This window comes from Quercus robur, chromosome 3 (genome assembly GCF_932294415.1).
Source record: "Quercus robur chromosome 3, dhQueRobu3.1, whole genome shotgun sequence".
NCBI classification, from domain to species: Eukaryota; Viridiplantae; Streptophyta; class Magnoliopsida; order Fagales; family Fagaceae; genus Quercus; species Quercus robur.
The window spans coordinates 40,364,546-40,384,176 of record NC_065536.1 but is presented as its reverse complement, the minus strand read 5'-3'; the positions used below and the strand labels follow the sequence as shown (position 1 = coordinate 40,384,176).

General features: G+C 31.2%; 1 pseudogene; it reads right to left on the bottom strand.

Annotated features, from left to right (window-relative positions):
- Positions 1 to 2,481: 2,481 nt before the first annotated feature.
- LOC126719619 (uncharacterized) lies at positions 2,482 to 12,438 on the bottom strand (annotated as a pseudogene).
- Positions 12,439 to 19,631: the final 7,193 nt, after the last annotated feature.

The window sequence follows — 19,631 nt, the reverse complement described above, 5'->3', positions numbered from 1 at the left end:
TGTATGAGTAAGATATTTCCTAAAATAAATGTTAAGTTTCATTTTAATGTTATAACTTACAACCAAACTAATGAATATGTTTAGTTATTACATTACAACACATTTTATTACTAGTAATAAATATTACAATTCATGTCGTAATCTCTATTCAGTGTACCAAAAATACCCTTAATTATCTTCTACAGGAGCTCCCCTCTGAATGTTGCCCTAAAGAGCCTTTAAATAGGTTAAGGAATCCTATTACAAGTTGAATTCCCATTTGGAGGAAATCCCAGGTTTTTAGGCTTCAATTAACTGACGTTTGTGGCCCATTTAACTTCAGAATTCGGACTTTGGGTAAACTAAAAAGTTGTAGCCCTTTAAGTTATCTTTCCAGCATAACTTGAATCATTTCGATTAGACATCTGAGCTGAAAGTTATGCTCCAAATACTAACTGGTGCGCAAGCTGGAATCCTAATTTGAATTGGACTTGGATTAGGTGCAAATTTTCTTTGATTCCTTCCTCCAATTGGACTTGAATTTAATTGGGTTGGCTTTCTTTGACTTTATCATGGCCCTTGTAAAATTAAAGTCTATTAGCTTTTTTCTTTGCACAAATCCACTTATTTAATTTGATTATCCTACAAAAGACAAATTCACGCATTAAAATTCAACTAAGCACAAAATTGATTATTCAGCATTATTCCAAAATCAACTATAAAATGCATGAATTAACTCAAAATAAGTATGATAATGATTTCTAATAATGATATAAATGTGCAAAATTAAGCTATTATCACACTCCCCAACCAGCTCATTGCCAGCCTCTAGCAATTTAAGCGACTCGAGACAAAGACACAAAATAACAAAAAATTATTACTTTAGTAGAAATAGTTAATCAAAGGTCAAAACACTAACAACCATCAAAGATATTCCACATGCCATCAATACTTAGTGTGTGAATAGTTTAGCCAACACAAACACAACCTTAGTCTTGAGATAAATATGGCTTGAATTTCTATCCAAAGTTATGCTTCAACTCAAATCTCACAGTTGTTAACACTCAACAAATAAAATCATTCCGAAAAGGGTGTAACACTCTCAAACATATGTGAGCAAAATAATATAGAACAAAGACTAATATCTCACATATAAATAAGATGAAGAACGGTGAAGCAAAATAAAGGATATTTATAGTCTCATGAAAGGATGCCAAACACTAAGAATATTACACCACACACATTGATTAGTCATGTCAAGATCCAAACCATTCCTTTCTTAAGATCAAATAGGACTTTCATTGGGATGTAATGTAGGGTAAAGAGGAGGAATTTAGAACAAAGGGTATAGGTAAAAATAAAAAGTGTTCCAAAGAATAATTAGAGAGACAACTTCTTTTGAATATATGCCAATTAATTTATTCTCTCAAGTTTCTTGAATATCGCACTTTCACTTTTTTTTTTTTCTTTTTTCTTCAAAATTTCATCAACAAATTCATTCTCTATTTCTTCCACTTTCACATTCGTTTTTTTTTTTCAACATTTTTCCTTTTTTGTTTATGACTCTTTTTTTTTTTTTTTTTTGAGTGAGTCCTCATTTTCTTCTGAATATTTCACCACAAATTTATCGTAATCAAACAATTTGATTTCATTCATTCTTGGAACACCTTAGGAAAGGGTTTGAGAAAGAACGACTAAAATAATAGGCTCAAATGGGTGACTAGAGGTAATGTATCAAGAAAGAAAATAATAAAGGCTCAAAATTAACAAAGATGGCCTAAAATCATCTCTTAAGGATTGGGATAGTTTTTCAAAATCCACAACTTTAACATATTTAGGTGTGGCATAAAATTTGATGAATTCTTATCATTTGACCAAATCAAATGATAATGAGACTAAACAACAAAAAAGTTATGTTCTTCCAAATGAAAAATGAGGTCAAAAGAAAATAACCCTCTAAAAAAATGAATGGCTCAAGAAATCACTTGGGTTATAGTCTCTACATTTTATTTTCAAGATTTTCAAAGTCATCTCTATCTCTCATCCAAGAAACTTGTTCATGTGGCTAAAGTGCATGTGCATACTAGTTGAGCATGAAAAATAGTGGAATTCTTTAGATAGAAATAGCATAAAGAACTTTGACTTAAAACTCTTGCTAAAGCAACACTTTTTTTTTTTGTTTTGAAAATTGGACTAAAAACAAAAACAGAAACAAAAATCACTAAAAACAACCCAAAAAAAAAAATTTTTTAACATAAAATAAAACCAAATTCAAATCATCTCAAGTTCCTCCCCCTAACCTAAAACTTACATTGTCCTCAATGTTAACAAGGAAAAACAATAAAGAGTAGAGATTACAGAGAGTACCTTGAAGAGATGAACATAAATGAAAAAAAAAAAAAACTTTTAACACCTACAAAAGGGGTTAGAAAACAAAAAAAAAAAAAAAAAGAAAAAGAAAAAGAAAAAAACACAATATAAACTATGACACAAACTCTTATGCTAATTGCTTGGCAAGTCTTCATAAATGGGATCCTCCAAATTAATGGATTCCTTCTCTTGCGAAAAATTCTCAAGAAATGGCTTAAGACATTGTCCATTCACCTTAAATATGTTACCATTCTTAGGATTTTCAATTTCTATGGCACCATGGGGGAAAACATTTTTAACAATGAAAGGTCCAGTTTTCCGGGAAACAAATGTAACCTAGAATTATACAAGAGAACTTTTTGAGATGGTTCAAATGATTTCCTTAAAATTTTTTGGTCATGAAAAATCTTCATTCTTTCTTTAGAAATCCTAGAATTCTCATATGCATCACGCCGAATTTCTTCCAACTCATTCAATTGCAATTTTCTCAATGAACTAGCCTTGTCTAAGTTAAAGTTAAACATCTTTATTGCCCAATATGATTTATGTTCCAATTCCATAGGCAAGTGACAAGCTTTACCATAAACAAGTCTATAGGGAGACATACCAAGAATATTTTTATAGGCAGTGCGATATGCCCAAAGTGCATCATTCAACCTCAAAGACCAATCTTTACGATTTGGGTTAACCGTCTTCTCCAAATTTTTTTTAATCTCCCTATTGGTAAGCTCAACTTGTCCACTTATTTGTGGGTGATATGGGGTGGCAGCCTTGTGTGTTATGAAATATTTTCTCATTAATGCCTCAAAAGGTCGGTTGCAAAAGTGTAAGCCCCCATCACTAATAATTGCCCTAGGGATGCCAAACCTTGACAAAACATTTTCCTTTAAAAATTTCAAAACAATTTTGTGATCATTCTTTTTGCAAGGAATAGCCTCAACCCATTTTGAAACATAAGCTACAGCCACTAGAATGTAAAGATATCCAAAAGGAGGGAATGGACCCATGAAATTTATGCCCCAACAATAAAAAATTTCAACAACTAAAATTGGGTTTAAAGGCATCATATTTCTATGAGTTATTCCTCCCAACTTTTGACAAGACTCACAAGATTTGCAAAAATGATGAGTGTCTTTAAACATATTAGGCCAATAAAAACCACATTGCAAAATCTTTGCAATAGTTTTCCTTGAAGAAAAGTGGCCTCCACAAGCTTCATTAAGACAAAAGGAGATGACACTAAACATTTCATTATCAGGGAGACATCTCCTAATGATTTGATCTGGACAATACTTAAATGAATAAGGATCATCATAGAAAAAATTGCGTACCTCAACCATGAAGCGTTTCTTATCTTGAGCACTCCAGTGTGATGGTGTTTGGCCTGTGACAAGAAAATTGACAATATCAGCATACCAAGGCAAAGTAGAGATGGAAAACAATTGTTCATCAGGGAATGAATCCCTAATGGGCAATGCATCCATGGATTCATTAAAAGTGAGGCGCGACAGATGGTCTGCCACCATATTTTCTACTCCCTTTTTATCTTTAATGGTGACATTAAATTCTTGTAGTGGAAGAATCCATCTAATCAACCTTGGCTTTGCATCCTTCTTTGAAAGAAGATATTTTAAAGTTGCATGGTCAGTGAAAACAACAACAAGAGAGCTAAGAATATATGAACGGAATTTATCTAAGGCAAATACCACAGCAAGTAACTCTTTTTCAATTGTAGAATAATTCATTTGAGCTTTATTCAAAGTCTTACTTGCATAATAAATTACATGAGATTTTTTATCCTTTCTTTGCCCTAAAACAGCTCCAATCGCATAATCACTTGCATCACACGTAATTTCAAAAGGTAAAGTCCAATTTGGTGGTTGCATGATAGGTGCAGTGGTAAGCATGCCTTTTAGCTTATCAAAAGCTTCTTGGCAAGCTTGGGTCCATTCAAAGGGAGTGTTATTTGTTAAGAGGTTACACATAGAAATCTAGCATGTCCTAGGAATGATCTCACATCTTTAACAGTCTTAGGTGTAGGCAAATTAGCAATCAACTCAATCTTTGCTTTATCCACCTCAATGCCTTTTGAAGAAACAATGTGGCCTAATACAATCCCTTTTGTGACCATGGAATGACACTTTTCCCAATTTAGTAGTAAATTTTTTCTTCACACCTAGTTAAGACTTTTTGCAAATTAGAAAGGCATTCATCAAAAGAGTCACCAAACACAGAAAAATCATCCATGAAAACCTCTAAATAATGTTCAACCATGTCACTAAAAATACTTATCACGCATCTTTGAAAAGTGGTAGGTGCATTACATAAACCAAATGGCATCCTCCAAAAGGACAAGTAAATGTGGTTTTCTCTTGATCTTCAAATGCAATTTCAATTTGATAGTACCCAGAATACCCATCTAAAAAGAAATAGTACTCATGATCTGATACTCTCTCTAAAACTTGATCCAAGAAAGGTAAAGGGAAGTGATCTTTCCTAGTGACTGCATTCAATTTTCTATAATCAATACACATGCGCCAACTTGTGGTGATATGAGTTGGAATTAACTCATTGTTCTCATTTTTTACCACAGTTATTCCAGATTTCTTAGGCACCACTTGAGTAGGACTTACCCATTTACTATCTGCGATGGGGTATATGATACCCACATCTAACAATTTCAGCACTTCAGTCCTAACTACCTCTTTCATTGTAGGGTTTAACCTATGTTGCATCTCCCTAGATGGTTTAGCATTGTCCTCTAAATAAATCTTGTGAGTACAAACCAATGGGCTAATTCCTTTAATGTCAGCTATGTTCCTTCCTATGGCACTCTTATGTATTCTCAAAACATTTAATAACTTACCTTCTTGCAAAGAGTCAAGTTTAGAAGAAATTACCACAGGAAAAGTCATGACAGTTCCTAGAAAAGCATACTTGAGTTCAACGGGCAAGGGCTTCAACTCCAATTTTGGTACTTGCTCACTAGATGGCGACAACTTTATCTCATGAGGTGGCAACTCCTCATATTTCAATTTCCAATTGCTCACTTCCAATTCCTGCGTAGATTCCAAAAGACAGTGAATGTATGCAATTTCAGAATTCTCATCAAAATTAAAATCACATGAATTGACTAGACAAGCTTCTAATGGATCTAAAAAACATGTTTTGTTGAATTATTCTTGAAAAAGTGTTTCAATTAAGTCAACTTCATGCACATCCTCTTCATCTCTAGGTTGCTCACAAGTATTAAAAATATTAAGCTCAAAGGTCATATTGCCAAAAGATAATTTTAAGATTCCACTTCTACAATTTATCAATGCATTAGAAGTTGCAAGAAATGGGCATCCTAAAATCACAAATATTTGAGAATTAGCATTCGAAGCAGGATGCATGTCCAAAATAATAAAGTCAACAAGAAAATAAAATTTGTCCACTTGAACCAAAACATCCTTAACAACACCCTTTGGAACAATCACAGATCGATCGGCAAGTTGTAAAATTATGGAAGTGGGTTTTAACTCGCCTAGACCTAATTGCTCATACACTAAATATGACAAAAGATTCACACTTGCCCCAAGATCAAGCAAAACTCTCTCTATTTTTGAATTACCAATCACACATGAAATAGTGGGACAACTTGGATCTTTAAACTTTAGAGGTCTATTGTTTTGAATGATTGCACTAACTTGTTCAGTAAAAAATGCCTTCTTATGTATATTAAGCTTACGCTTAACAGTACACAAATCTTTCAAAAATTTAGCATATGATGGAATTTGCTTTATGGCATCCAAAAGAGGAATGCTCACTTTAACTTGCTTAAGCACTTCAAGGATTTCAAAATTTTGATTTACTTTTTGAGGGGGAATCAACCTTTGGGGAAAAGGAGCAGGGATAGGACACCTTTCAATTTCATTAGATTTAGGCTCAAGGACTTCATCATTACTCTTTATTTTGGAAGACTCATCATGTGTATTGCTTTTAGGAATATTTTTTTCAATGATTTTCCCACTACGAAGAGTAGTTACAGATTTAACTTGACTCACTTTATTTTTAGAGGAAGTACAATCATCAACACAAAATTGACCTTGGGGGTTTGGTTGTGGTTGAGATGGAAACTTACCCTTTTCTATTGTGCTCAAGGATGTTGTCAATTTAGTAAGAGTGCTCCTAATGTCATTTATGGCTTGTGAGGTCTAATTATTAATAGTGGATTGAGTCTGCATGAATTGTTGCAAAGTGTCCTCAAGATTCTTCTTTGGAGGGGGATTATAGGGAACAAAATTTGAAGAATCATGTGTAGGAGGTGCAACCACATTGGTCACTCTAGTCATCTTCCAAGATTAAATTATGGGTGCAAAATCAAGTGTCTACAACTTGACTTAAAAAAATGTATAACTTGAAAATGAATGAAAATAAGTAATTTTTTGTTCAATATAATGGTTTAGAAATTTTTTTTTTTTTTTTTTTTTTTTTTTTTTTTTTTTTCATATTATTGATTCCACATAACACATCTTGGCGTGTGCTATTTTATAGTAATGACTTCACACAATACTCAATTGCAATTAAATCTACTAACCACCACCAATCTAATCTATATTATCTTGATAGTAGATCTACAAATTGCATTCTCATATACTCTATCATTTAGAAAGTAACTGAAGTAATGATTGTATATAATGTATAAATTTTATTCTTTTACAATACAAAATTATTAAAATAATTAAAATAAAATCTAATGTTCTGGAAATTTTTTGAAACATAATTTTAATTTTCTTAAAATTTAGTTAATAAAGTTTCTATTTTACCTAAAAGTGAACTATCACAATTAATGAGAATTTAACCATTTTTGGCAAAGAGAAGATAACCATAGGCCCAATTTTTATTTTATAGCATAGGATGTTACAGTTAGATCTATACCATGTGCAATACGTTAGTCCATTGATAGTTCCAAATAATATCCTAATACCTATCTATATGAGTTTTCTTTTTAATAATGCCATAAAAGATGAAGTTTAATAGAAGTCATTTAAGATCCAACATATCCAATAAATTTTCTTTAAAAAAATGTAATTTCAAAAGTCTTTTAATTGTAAATTTTTTTAATCATAAAATAGACTCTATCTAAACTCTAAAGGAAAGCATTCAGAATGATCACATCATTGATACCATATCATGATGGTTGCAAATAGCAATGTTATTATTCATGATTAATAGATGAATAATGAAACTGTGAATTAACAATTTAACAATTCAAATACCAAGTTTAAACTACAAAAACACACACACACACACACACACACACACACACATATATATATATATATATATATATAAGACTCCAAATATTGGAACATACTTCTTTTGTCATTTTCATTATTCAATCAAAACCAAAGTTTCAAAGATAATTCCAATTTAATTAAACCCAACACATATATATATATACATGAATGTAAAGAATCCCCCCACCCCCCCCCCCCCCCCCCCCCCCCACAAAAAAAATCAATGATCTCCAAAAGTCTTTGCCTAATTTCATCAAACTTTTTATAATTGACCAAAATATCTCTCATATATGTTAACATTAAACCTAATAAGAAAAATTTACATACCTTTTGTTTTGAAGGCGATCCAAGAACCAAAATCAATGCAACATCAGAGTGGTGTTGGAAGAATAATCCCAAAAAAAAAAAAAAAACTATTTAAAATATAATATAGGAATGAAAAGCCGAGTTGAAATTGTAACAAATAATCCCTAAAAGAAAACTATTTATAATATAATATAGGGTTATGGATTCCTAATCAAATTTGGTTATATAATTTATTTTTTAAAGGATGAATATGTTGGTAGAGTCCTTTTGATATAAAATTTAAATCCTATTGAAATTAAAAATGATATATATTTGTTGAGTCTCATTTGATATAATTCTAGAGTTTAAATCCTATTGAAATTATAATAATGAATGTTAATATAAAAAAATGAAAAAGAAGAGAAAGAAAACGTGATTGATAGATATAAGGAAATATGATAGATTTAAAAAAAAAAAAAAAATGTTATCAATGTAGAAATTATCAAAATAATAGAGATATATTCCATTTTTTAGGATAGATTTTATATTAATGGAGTTATTATATAGTTTGTTAGAATTATCTAAAAATTCCCCAATTAGGTGATAATTTAGGTCTCCTTTAAGTATAGTGATTGTATGACACCAAATAACTAAATTTAATTTTTTTTAAAGAAATTTAATTAATTTTCTACAATTTGGTGCTATAAAATCGAAAGGACTAAATCAAATTAAAAAATATAAATAAAAAATGCTGATGTGGAAAATTGTGGAAAGGTCAACCAAAAGTTAAAGGATTCGGTTTTATATAATAAGGTATGCAAGAGTAACATTTTACTTCACAAATTTAGAAAGAAGCATTTATATAATAACAAACTATAGTTGGATACTTGGATATCCACCTCTATTATTGTTGTTGACAGATTTGCATTTGGTAAGGGACAAAGTTTAACTACAAAACTAGTTGTAGCCTAAGGCTACAAACTGCTCTAATAAAATGACGTGTAAAAATTGACATGTGCATTGCACATGATTACTTAAGTAAACTTAACCCAACTAACCCTAGTTAACTACACCACCTATTAAAAAAATAAAAAATAAAAACTAAAACACCTATACGTACTCTCTCTCTCTCTCTCTCTCTCTCTCTCTCTCTCTCTCTCTCTCTCTCTCTCTCTCTCTAAACCTAGAAACACAATCCCTCTTCTCTATAACCCAAAAACCGAATCCCTCTCTTTTTCATCAACTTCTCACCACTGGTCACCTTAATCCCTCCTCCCTCCAATGCAATAATACGGTAATACCATTCTAAAGTAGTCCAAAAATGTGGAATTTTGTAGTCACCATTCTACAACTATTATTATCGAAGGAAGATTGAAAGGGAAACTAAGATCCAAACAATTTTGAGTGAGCTGCATGAACCCTATTTCGCCATTCAGAAAAATTTGAATGGTAGTAGGTCTTAAATAAAAGAAAAGGTACTTGTTTAAATTATAATTGGGATAAATTTGAATATCTAAATTAATTTTCTTTAGATATTTGTTTTTGTCATCAATTTAGATCAGCCCTGAAATTGTTTCAATATTAGTGCTTATGGTGGACGAAATAGAAGAAAAGAGACAATGGCACTGAAATCCTTACGATAAAGAATGCCCATGTAGTTTATTTGTTAAATCCTCCATCACACGTGGAACTGCTTTCAAGAATTCCAATAAAATTTCAAATCAGTATTAAAGTAATCAGGTTCTATGGCATACTCGCTGTTGTGACCAAACTAATTCAATTACAAGCTTCAACCCATCAAATATAATCACCACCTTAAGAAGAGTGTAGAACCTACAACCAACCAAACAAAGATTTTGATGAGGTACAAACAACAGTTCATTTTTAAGGTATGGAAATCAGTGCTTTGGTTTAATAATTCTTACTGACATTTTTTTTCTCTGATGATTGCACAATAGTAAGTCTCATCTATTTAAAATATATGGATTGGTGTGACCGGCGGTGGAGGGAGAAGAGGCATTAGGATGATCGGTGGTGAGAAGTCGATGAAAGAGAGAGGGACTGGGTTTTTGGTTTATAAAGAAGAGGGATTGTGTTTTTGGGTTTACAGAGAAGTCGAAGAGAGAGAGAAAGGTGTTTTAGTTTTTTAGTCTTTATTTTTTTATTTTTTTAATAGGTGGTGTAGTTAATTAGGGTTAGTTGGGTTAAGTTTACTTAAGTAATCTTGTACAATGCACATGCCATTTTGTACACATGTGAGTTTATTAGAGCAGTTTGTAGCCATAGGCTACAACTGGTTTTGTAGTTAAACTTTGTCCTTTGGCAAGGTTTGGTTATTTTATTTTTTTATTTTTTTTTATGAAAGGTTTGGTTATACTTATCAAAAAAGATATATATAAATATATATATATATATATATTTATATTTAATGGTGGGGGTAAGCTGGTTTGGAAAAGGTGGGGAATTAAAAAGTAAAATTTGAAAAACAAACACAAAACTTTTGGACGTAATATGCAATTTTTGAACCATTTGTGTTGGTTACACATTTTCAGAATATTTTTCACTGTTTTAATCGGTTGTCATCACTGACGTCACTTGATATGAATTATTGGGATTGATGACAGACTATATAAATATAAATATAGAATATAAGACTGATAATAAGTAAGAGTACCTCAAAGTAGCTAACATTCTTTTTGAACCTTTTGTGTTGGTTACACATTTTCAAGGTGAAAATAGCCCAATACTACGTTTTGGCAAAATTTGTGGCAAACTAACACTATTTCGAAAATATTTAGAAATTTACCACTTTTTTAATACTCGAGTTCCACAAAATTGAGTTCTAAATAATACTCAAGTTCCTAGTGAGTCGCCAACGTGGAACTACTGACCTAGAATTAAAAAAAAAATATAGTACTCGATATTAGCAAAATCGAGTATCTCTTTATAGTACTTGAGCTTAGTGCAGTCGAGTATCTTGTTTTTTTTTTTTTTTTTTTTTTTTTTTTTTTTTTTTTTTTTTCTACTTTTTATTTCTATTGGAATGGCTTAAATAATCAAACTTAGTGGCTTGACATTAGCCAACAAACCATTAAATGGCTTGCATGCCCATGTCAGGAAGATGCATGATATTCAAGAAGTTTCTTGTGTGAAGAAATGCAAGAGCTTGCATTAAATCTTCTTCATGAATTGTCAAAGAAGATGGCCAGGACCAACACCTGACATGCAAACCAAATTCATGCTTCTTCTTTTTTGGCCGAAATGGATGACACTTTGGCCATAAATGCTTGCCATTTTCTTTGACTTGACAAGTTTCATGTCGGTGTAACTATTGATATTTCGGCTGAACTTTGGCCATAAATAGTTGGTGAATTTGAGAGAAGATGTGAGAGTGAGTTCCTACGAGAGATTAAAAAAAAAAAAAAAAACAAGGTACTTGACTGTATGAAGCTCGAGTACTATAAAGAAGTACTTGATTTCAATAATATCGAGTGTCACGCTAGCGACTCACTAGGAACTCGAGTTCACTGAATTCGAGTACTAAAAAAGTGTTAGTTTACTAAACGAAGAAAAATTGAAATAGAACTCAAATTGAAATAAAACTCCTATTCAACTAAAACACTAAGAGATATTTGAAACGTACTAAGACACTAAGAGAGTAAATATCTAAAACATATATTCAAATTGAGAGATAAGAGTGAAATAGTGTTTGGGTTGTAGTGGGTTTTTTCACTCTGCAAGATTTTTGTGTGGTTATCTTATCTAGAGATCACAAGTGAGATATTTAAAGACCCACAAAAGCTGCCAATGTTCATTTCAGTTCCTACAAATTAGGACATCAACGTTAAAGTCTCTAACGTTTATTTAAACATTAAAATCAGATTTCTTATCCACCTCATTGCCTCCATTCACAACTCATTATCCCTGAGAAATCTCAACTTTATATTTGACCATGTCAAACCCCACACAGCCAATCATGGCCAAAACATGCAATTCCATTATTCAAACAATTTTATTAATAATAATCATCTCATGTACAATATCATGTAAGATAATTTCTTTTGAGAATTACACACATACACATTGTGGGTTATTTAACCACACTGTTCAACATCCATATTGTGGGCTATTTGGCCACACAATCCAACATCTCCCACTTGGCCAAATAATTTGAGATGTACAATAATTATTCAATAACTCCCATAGTACGGACATGTCCCTTGAAACTCTTTGCAGCAGCTGCCTTTGTCAACGGATCCGCCACTATCTCCTTTGATGATGCATATTCTACAAGAATTTCATTTTTCAGTACCACATCAAAAATATAATAATACTGACGTTCAATATGTTTACCTCTTGTACCAAGCTCACCGGTTTTTATGGTGCATATTGCAGCTTGGTTATCACACATAACTTTTATAGGCTCATCTAGTATTTCTTTTATATTTAAACTTTTAAGAAAGCATTTTATCCAAACAGCTTCTGATATAACACTACTACATGCTATATATTCTGCTTCCATAGTCCTTTTAGCTACACAACTTTGTTTTTTACTACACTAGGAAATAGCTCCTCCTCCAAGGAGGAATACATAACCTGATGTGCATTTCCCATCATCTGTGTCACCAGAGAAATCAGAATTTCAATTTCCAATAACTTTCAAATGTTTCCCACTATAAGTCATTTTATGACTTTTTGTACCCTTAATATATCTCAAAATTCTTTCAACAGCTACCCAATGGGCCTCACCTGGATTCCTTTGAAATCTACTCACACGTCTTATAGCAAAGCGTAGGTCAGGTCTAGTACATAGCATAGCATACATTATGCTACCAACAACTTGAGCATAAGGTCTGTGCTCCATTTTTCTTTTCACTTCATCATTTATAGGACACATTTTCTTAGACAATTTGGTTTGTTTATGGATAGGAGTATCAATTGGATTTGAACTATCCATATAAAATCTTTTTAAAATTTTATCAATATATTGTTCTTGAGATAATTGAAGTATTCTTGATTTTCTATCTCTAATAATTTGAATTCCTAACACATAGGAAACTTCACCCAAATCTTTCATTTCAAATTGGGATTTTAGAAAATCTTTAACTTCACATATAAATTCAACATGATTACCAACAATCAAAATATCATCAACATACAAAGATAAAATTATAAAATCACTCCCACTATTCCAATGATATACACAATGATCATAATCATTAGCTCTAAAACCAAATTTACCAATTGCATTATGAAAAGTGTAATACCATTGTCTTGATGCTTGTTTCAAACCATACAATGATTTCTTAAGCCTATACACTTTGTTTTCTTGACCCTTAACTTTATAACCATCAGGTTGTTGCATAAAAATTTCTTCCTTTAGGTCTCTATTTAGAAATGCAATTTTAACATCCATTTGATATAATTCTAAATCTAAGGCAGCAATAATGGACATTAAAATTCTAATGGAAGTGAATTTAGCAACAGGAGAATATGTTTCCTCATAGTCTATACTAGGTTTTTGTGTGAATCCTTTTGCCACTAATCTAGCTTTATATTTTTCAATACTACCATCACACTTAAACTTTCTCTTTAATATCCATTTACTACCAATTGCTTTCCTATTTGTAGGCAATTCCACTAATTCTCACACATTATTTTTAATTATTGAATCTAATTCTTCCTTAATGGCTTCTTTCCATTTCAATGAATCTGGGGCAGACAAAGCTTCTTCAATTGTTAAAGGGTCTTCAACATCCCCTTCACTTTTAAAAGTGAAATAATCTTTTAATTTAGTAGGGGGATTTCTTTCTCTTTGAATCCTACTAAGTGTATCATGAGGATTTTCACTATTAGGAACAATAACATATTCATTATTAACCACTTCCTTCTCCTTAGAAATTTCAAATAATTCTACTAATTTATTGGGATCTCTTGTATCAATTTCTTCTTCTAAGAATCTTGCATCTCTACTTTCAGTTACACTAATAGTTCCACCACTATGGTGAACAAAAAATCTATACCCCTTAGAATTTTCAGGATATCCAATAAATGTACCTTTGATAGTTTTACTATCTAACTTACTTCTTAAATGTGATGGGATTAATATATGAGCTGAAGAACCCCAAACCTTTAAATTTTGTAGATTGGGTTTTCTTCCAATCCATAATTCATGTAGTGTTCTACTATGAATTTTTGTAGGAACTAGATTAAGCAAGAACATAGCAGTTACAATAGCTTCTCCCCAAAAAATAGAACCTAATGAAGAATGGCTTAACATAGACCTTACCATATCCAACAAGGTTCTATTACGTCTTTCAGCAGCAACATTTTGTTGTGATGTATAGCTCATTGTAAGTTGATGTATTATTCCATTTTCTTTCAAAAAATCACTAAATAGATCTGACATATACTCTCCCCCACGATCTAATCTTAGTATCTTAATATTTCTTCCTAATTGATTTTTAACTTCCTTTTTGTACTCTTGAAATTTTTCAAAAACTTCATATTTTTTATGCATCAAGTATATGTGTCCATATCGAGAAAAATCATTAATGAATGTGACAAAATATAACATACCCCTATGAGTTTTAATATTTAATGGACCACATACATCAAAATGTACAATAGCTAATAATTCATTGGATCTTTGTCCCTTAGGAAAAGGAAGTTTAGCCATTTTACTAGATATGCAAGGTTCACAAGAAGGAAAAACAATGTTCATGTTTGGAATTAACCCCATATTAATCTTCCTTTTCATTTTATTTTTATTAATGTGTCCTAATCTCATATGCCATATATAAGGATCATCCATACATAAACAAGCATCATCATAAGCATAAGAATGATTAATAGGCGTATCAAAGTAAGCAAAAGAACCAACTATTGCATTATTTTTAGCAAAAGAAATGTCATTAAGATAGTACAAACCATCCATCTTATTTCCCCACATTAAGATTCTACCATGTTTTCCAATTGACACTTTTCCAGAACAAAAACGAATCTCAAAACCTTTTTCATCCAAGCAAGGGATAGAAATGAGATTACGTCTCATGGTGGGTGCAAAAAGTAAATCTGACAGATAGAGGTTTCTTTCTCCAGGTATCATGATCTTCACAGTTCCAATACCTAACACATCACAATATTTGTTATTTCCCATGTACAAACGATGATCACCGGCTTTAACCTTTTCATGTCAACAAAGAAATCTCTCATCTTTGCCACATGGCGTGACGATGCAGAGTCTACCCACCTTGCTCCGGAGTCAACATCAGTTAACAGAGATTCAGATACCACACAAATTAATATCCTTGGAACCTCCATAATTAGGTTTGCTATATATATATATATATCCGAAACTTTTGAAACTCCCACAATTTTCCATGTTAGCAATACTTATATAAATAATAATAAATCTTTTTTTTTCTCACCAAATACAAATTACAAACCCGATTCTTATTAAAACCCAACTACAAGAGGAGCCTAAATGCAAGTTTCAACCGCAACTATCTTAAACCTATCTCTCAAACGCAAACTCAGCCCTAACAAAACCCTTGATCAAACTCTCTCTATTTCAAACTCACTCCCATCTCCTTCTTCTTCTTTAACTCTCTCATTCAATGCAGCTCCCTCCTTTTCTCAGCCACAACTCCTCTGGCTGATGTCAATTTTGATTCATGGTTATTTTGTTCTTGAGTTTTTATCATTTGGGCATTGATTATTTTTTGGCCCCTTTTCTGGGCATTTGATTTTCAGGACTGACTTGAAGAATTTGGATCCTTTTCCGTTTCTAATGTTGGACGAATTTGGATCCTTTTTTGTTTCTGATGTTGGACGATTTTTCAGGTATGAAGAATTCCAATCTGATCTTTTTCAAGTTTCAATTTTATTTGATTGATATGGGTTAAAATTAATATTGAAATTGATTTAAATGGAACAGAGCCTCAAAGTTATGTTTTAATTATATGTCTTCAATTATGTATAGGCTGTGTGTTGCAAATAGTTATGGGTTGCTGCTGGGGTTTGTTTAATTAATTTATTTTGGGTTGCTGCTAGGGTTTGTTTCAGTTTCGGGTTGCTGGAGTTTTTAATATCATTTTTTATTTGAATTTGTTTTAATTTAGACTTATGTTTGGATTTATCAAAAATTTAGGCTTATGTTTGGGCATGTGATTTTTTGAAAGAAAAATTCTTTTTGTTAACAGAGAATGTTCATAATATATGATTGTTTAAGGTCCTCTAATATTGTCTAGAACTATTTTTTTTTCTTTTTTGTTTCTCTAAAACTACACAGCAAATTAAAACATGCATTTCTCTTTACAAAAACAGTCCTATGGACAGTGAGATTGACATGTCTTTCCATTTGATTTTTGAATTTGATTGTGATTATCAATTTTCATATACTTACTAATATATTTATTGTTTTTGTCTTATTGTGGTACAAATCGAATACTTTAGTGGGGTTTTTCAAACTTGGGCTTCTTCCCAGTTAAGTGATGGTATTATGATTTCTTTTGATTATATTTTTGTTTATGGTATCTTAATTTCTAATGTTGTTTCCACTTTGCAATTTTTATTTCATGTTAAATTATGCTTGATATGACTTTTGATTTTAGTTCTAATATCACATTAGCTACTGAGCATGTGAATCTGTTTCCAACTACTAAAGCTTAGAATGACCTGTTTTTGATGTTGTCTTCCAGATCTTGCACATTTGTTTGCTACCTCCTAAAGATTGCAATCTCTGTAGTTCTGTACCTCTAAAATCATAATGCACCTGAGCATGTGAATCAGTTTCCAACTATTAAAGATTGCAAAGCCAGTACTTCTTTTCTCTGAGAAACTGAACATTTTGGTACTACACACAAACAAACAAACCTACATTGATCCATGTCTAGGTTTAGAAATATATATTATGTTACTTTCTTTTTTGCGTGCTTGGAGTTGCAAAGGATGTAGGAGTTAATTCTCTCGCTGTTGCTTTTGTGAGTAGGTATTAACTTGATTTAGGTGTTCATTTATTGCACTATTATTGATCTTCGTTATTTTGTTTTTTACAAATTATTTTAATTAAAAAAACTAAAAAAATACTTATTTTGCAGGTTCTGCATCGACTCAAGGTTTGTTAACAATTTTTGTAAAAATTTTTTTTTAAAAAGTTCCTGTTGCATAAAAGTTATATATAAATAGTCAATATAAAACCATTAATCAAATCATTTACTGCTTTGCCACTAATACATGTATTGCACTATTTGTCTGATGTAGATAGTTTTGTTTATGGAATCTATATTTGTTCATTATTTTGTTTACTTGCTAAATAAAAGAAAAAAGAGAAACAAAAAAAAGACTCTTTTGTTTTTAGACTATTTTCATTTTAAAATTTTTTTAAAAGTATATTTAACTCAACTAAGTTGTTATACAAAATAAAAGAAATATTTCTTTTAAACGGTTAGAACATATTGTTTATTGCGATTGTTATACTCATTATAATTGTTTTTAGTTGTTTTTCCAATAATTCATTGTGAGAAGGTAAAATATTTCTTTTAAATGGTTGGAAGGTAAAATATTTGATTTCAATCATACAACCTGCCCTTGAATATTTTGTATCTATAAAAATTCTTCTCTTGGCTTCAACTCAAACTTTTTCTCATAAACAACACTACTTTTGTTAGTGGGAAAGAAAGGAAAAACAGCTACCGTACATCATCTGCAAAGGAAAAACCAAACAACTCGGCAACCCAATCTGTTTTGTTAGACAACACCTTTAAGAAAATATACCTGACTGTTTTGTTCTTATTACAGAATCTGAATCAAAATTCCCAAATTTTTGAATGTTTAGATAAATTTATGATCTTTTTCACTCATTTTTATTGTGTCCATGCTTTAATTTAAAAGATATTGCATTAAACGACGTCGTTGGGTTATTTTGGCATTCCAAAAGGTAAAGGAGTGGTGGAGAAAGTAGAGGTAGACGTGGAGAGAAAGAAATATAAGTATGAGGAATTAGTTAAAGCCCTTGAAAACTTTGAAAACAGGTATTATATCTTTCTATTCTTTTTGTTTGTTTATCTAATTCTTTGACTGGATTGAAAAGAATTAGATTCCCATAGGTGTATAAAATTTGTTAACCCTGACAAACTTTAGTAGTTTTGGAAGTCCTTAAACATTTTTGGTAGTTATAAATAAACAATTAAGTTCTTTCTCAATCTAACATTTTAATCTATTTAGATTTTTATAATTTTGGGTGTGTTATTGATGGTTGATATACATGCCGATTTGTTTGGTCTGTTATCCGCTCATCCTGTAACTCCCTTGATATCCTTGCTCCAGGAGGTATAAAACAACGCAAGAAAGCTTGGTAAGCTAAAACTTTTAGAGTTACTTCCTTTCCAATCAAGTCTAAAATCTTAACAATTTATGCTAGGTTTGTTAATTCTGCTTCCAACAATCTTCCTCTATGTTCTTGATATTTGGTTCTTCACTTTGTGAATTTTAATTATTTTTATTTTGCTTCATTCATCTCTCTTCAAATATTACGATTATTTGTTGGTGATATTTATGCATTATGGTGTTTTTAAAAGAAAGGCTACTTTTGAATCAATTTGTATCTATGCTAATGGTGTATATATTGAGAATTTTAATAATAAAGGCATGGAAGAAAATTCTAGAATTATGCTTTTGTCTGCATAGTTTTGCAAGGTAGGAAGCTTATGATGGGGGAGCTTTAGTTGTAGAGTAGAGAGAAGAATGAAGCAATCCAAGAGAGACTCTTTGTGATACAGTGTAGAGTCAACAACAATATGCTTGCATCTGTTTTCTCATATTTAATATGATAACTTAAACATGTCTTATGAAGAAAATTATTTTTATTGATAAAAATATAGTTAGTGAAGCTGCCCCCAGTAATTTAATAAGATTTTGTTGTTGATTTACAAAACTCTTTGAATATTATGATCATTTGTTATTAGTGCATGTCATATATTTTACTTTCTGTTAGTATTTATTTTAAATGTGATATGTAATCTTTTGATTTGAAATTTTACCCTTTTTGTTGTGAAGGCAATAACTAGTGACAGAACATCATACTATTTTTCATCTACTCAAATTGTAAATCACAACAACAAAAATTATGTAAGCTTCTGCCTAGAATGAACATTGTAAATTGCTTCAAATGAGCAATAATTTGCTTTGTTGGCAAATTAAGAAATATTTGACAAGGTCACTATATATATATATAGAGAGAGAGACACACACATACACCTACCTTGTTTGACCAACTCAAATCCTTATGAAATTTGTATATTCCCTTTTGTGTGAGTTATTCCTTAAAATCCAAAGCGAAAAGGTTCATTTAAGTTGACTAAATTTCTCTCAACCCGACAAAAAATGCATTTAATTTGATTAAAAAAAATTATTTAGCATTTCTAAGAACTTTCCTATACATCGTACGGATTAGCGACTAGTTGTTTTTATTTTCAAGACAATTAGCTTGATAATGGCCAATTTTTCCACGCTTAAAACACTTTCCCTTACCCCTTTTATTCTTATCATTGTTCTTGAAATTCTTTCCTTTGCCTTTGAAATTTTTAGAAAAGTTTTTCTTGTCATTTTTAGGAGTTTCATTTTTTGGGGTTGACTAGTGGAAGCAATGGTAAAGAGAGATTTAGATGTATTCTTTTTTATTTCTTCTTTTTGCTTCTATCCCCAAAAGAGTTG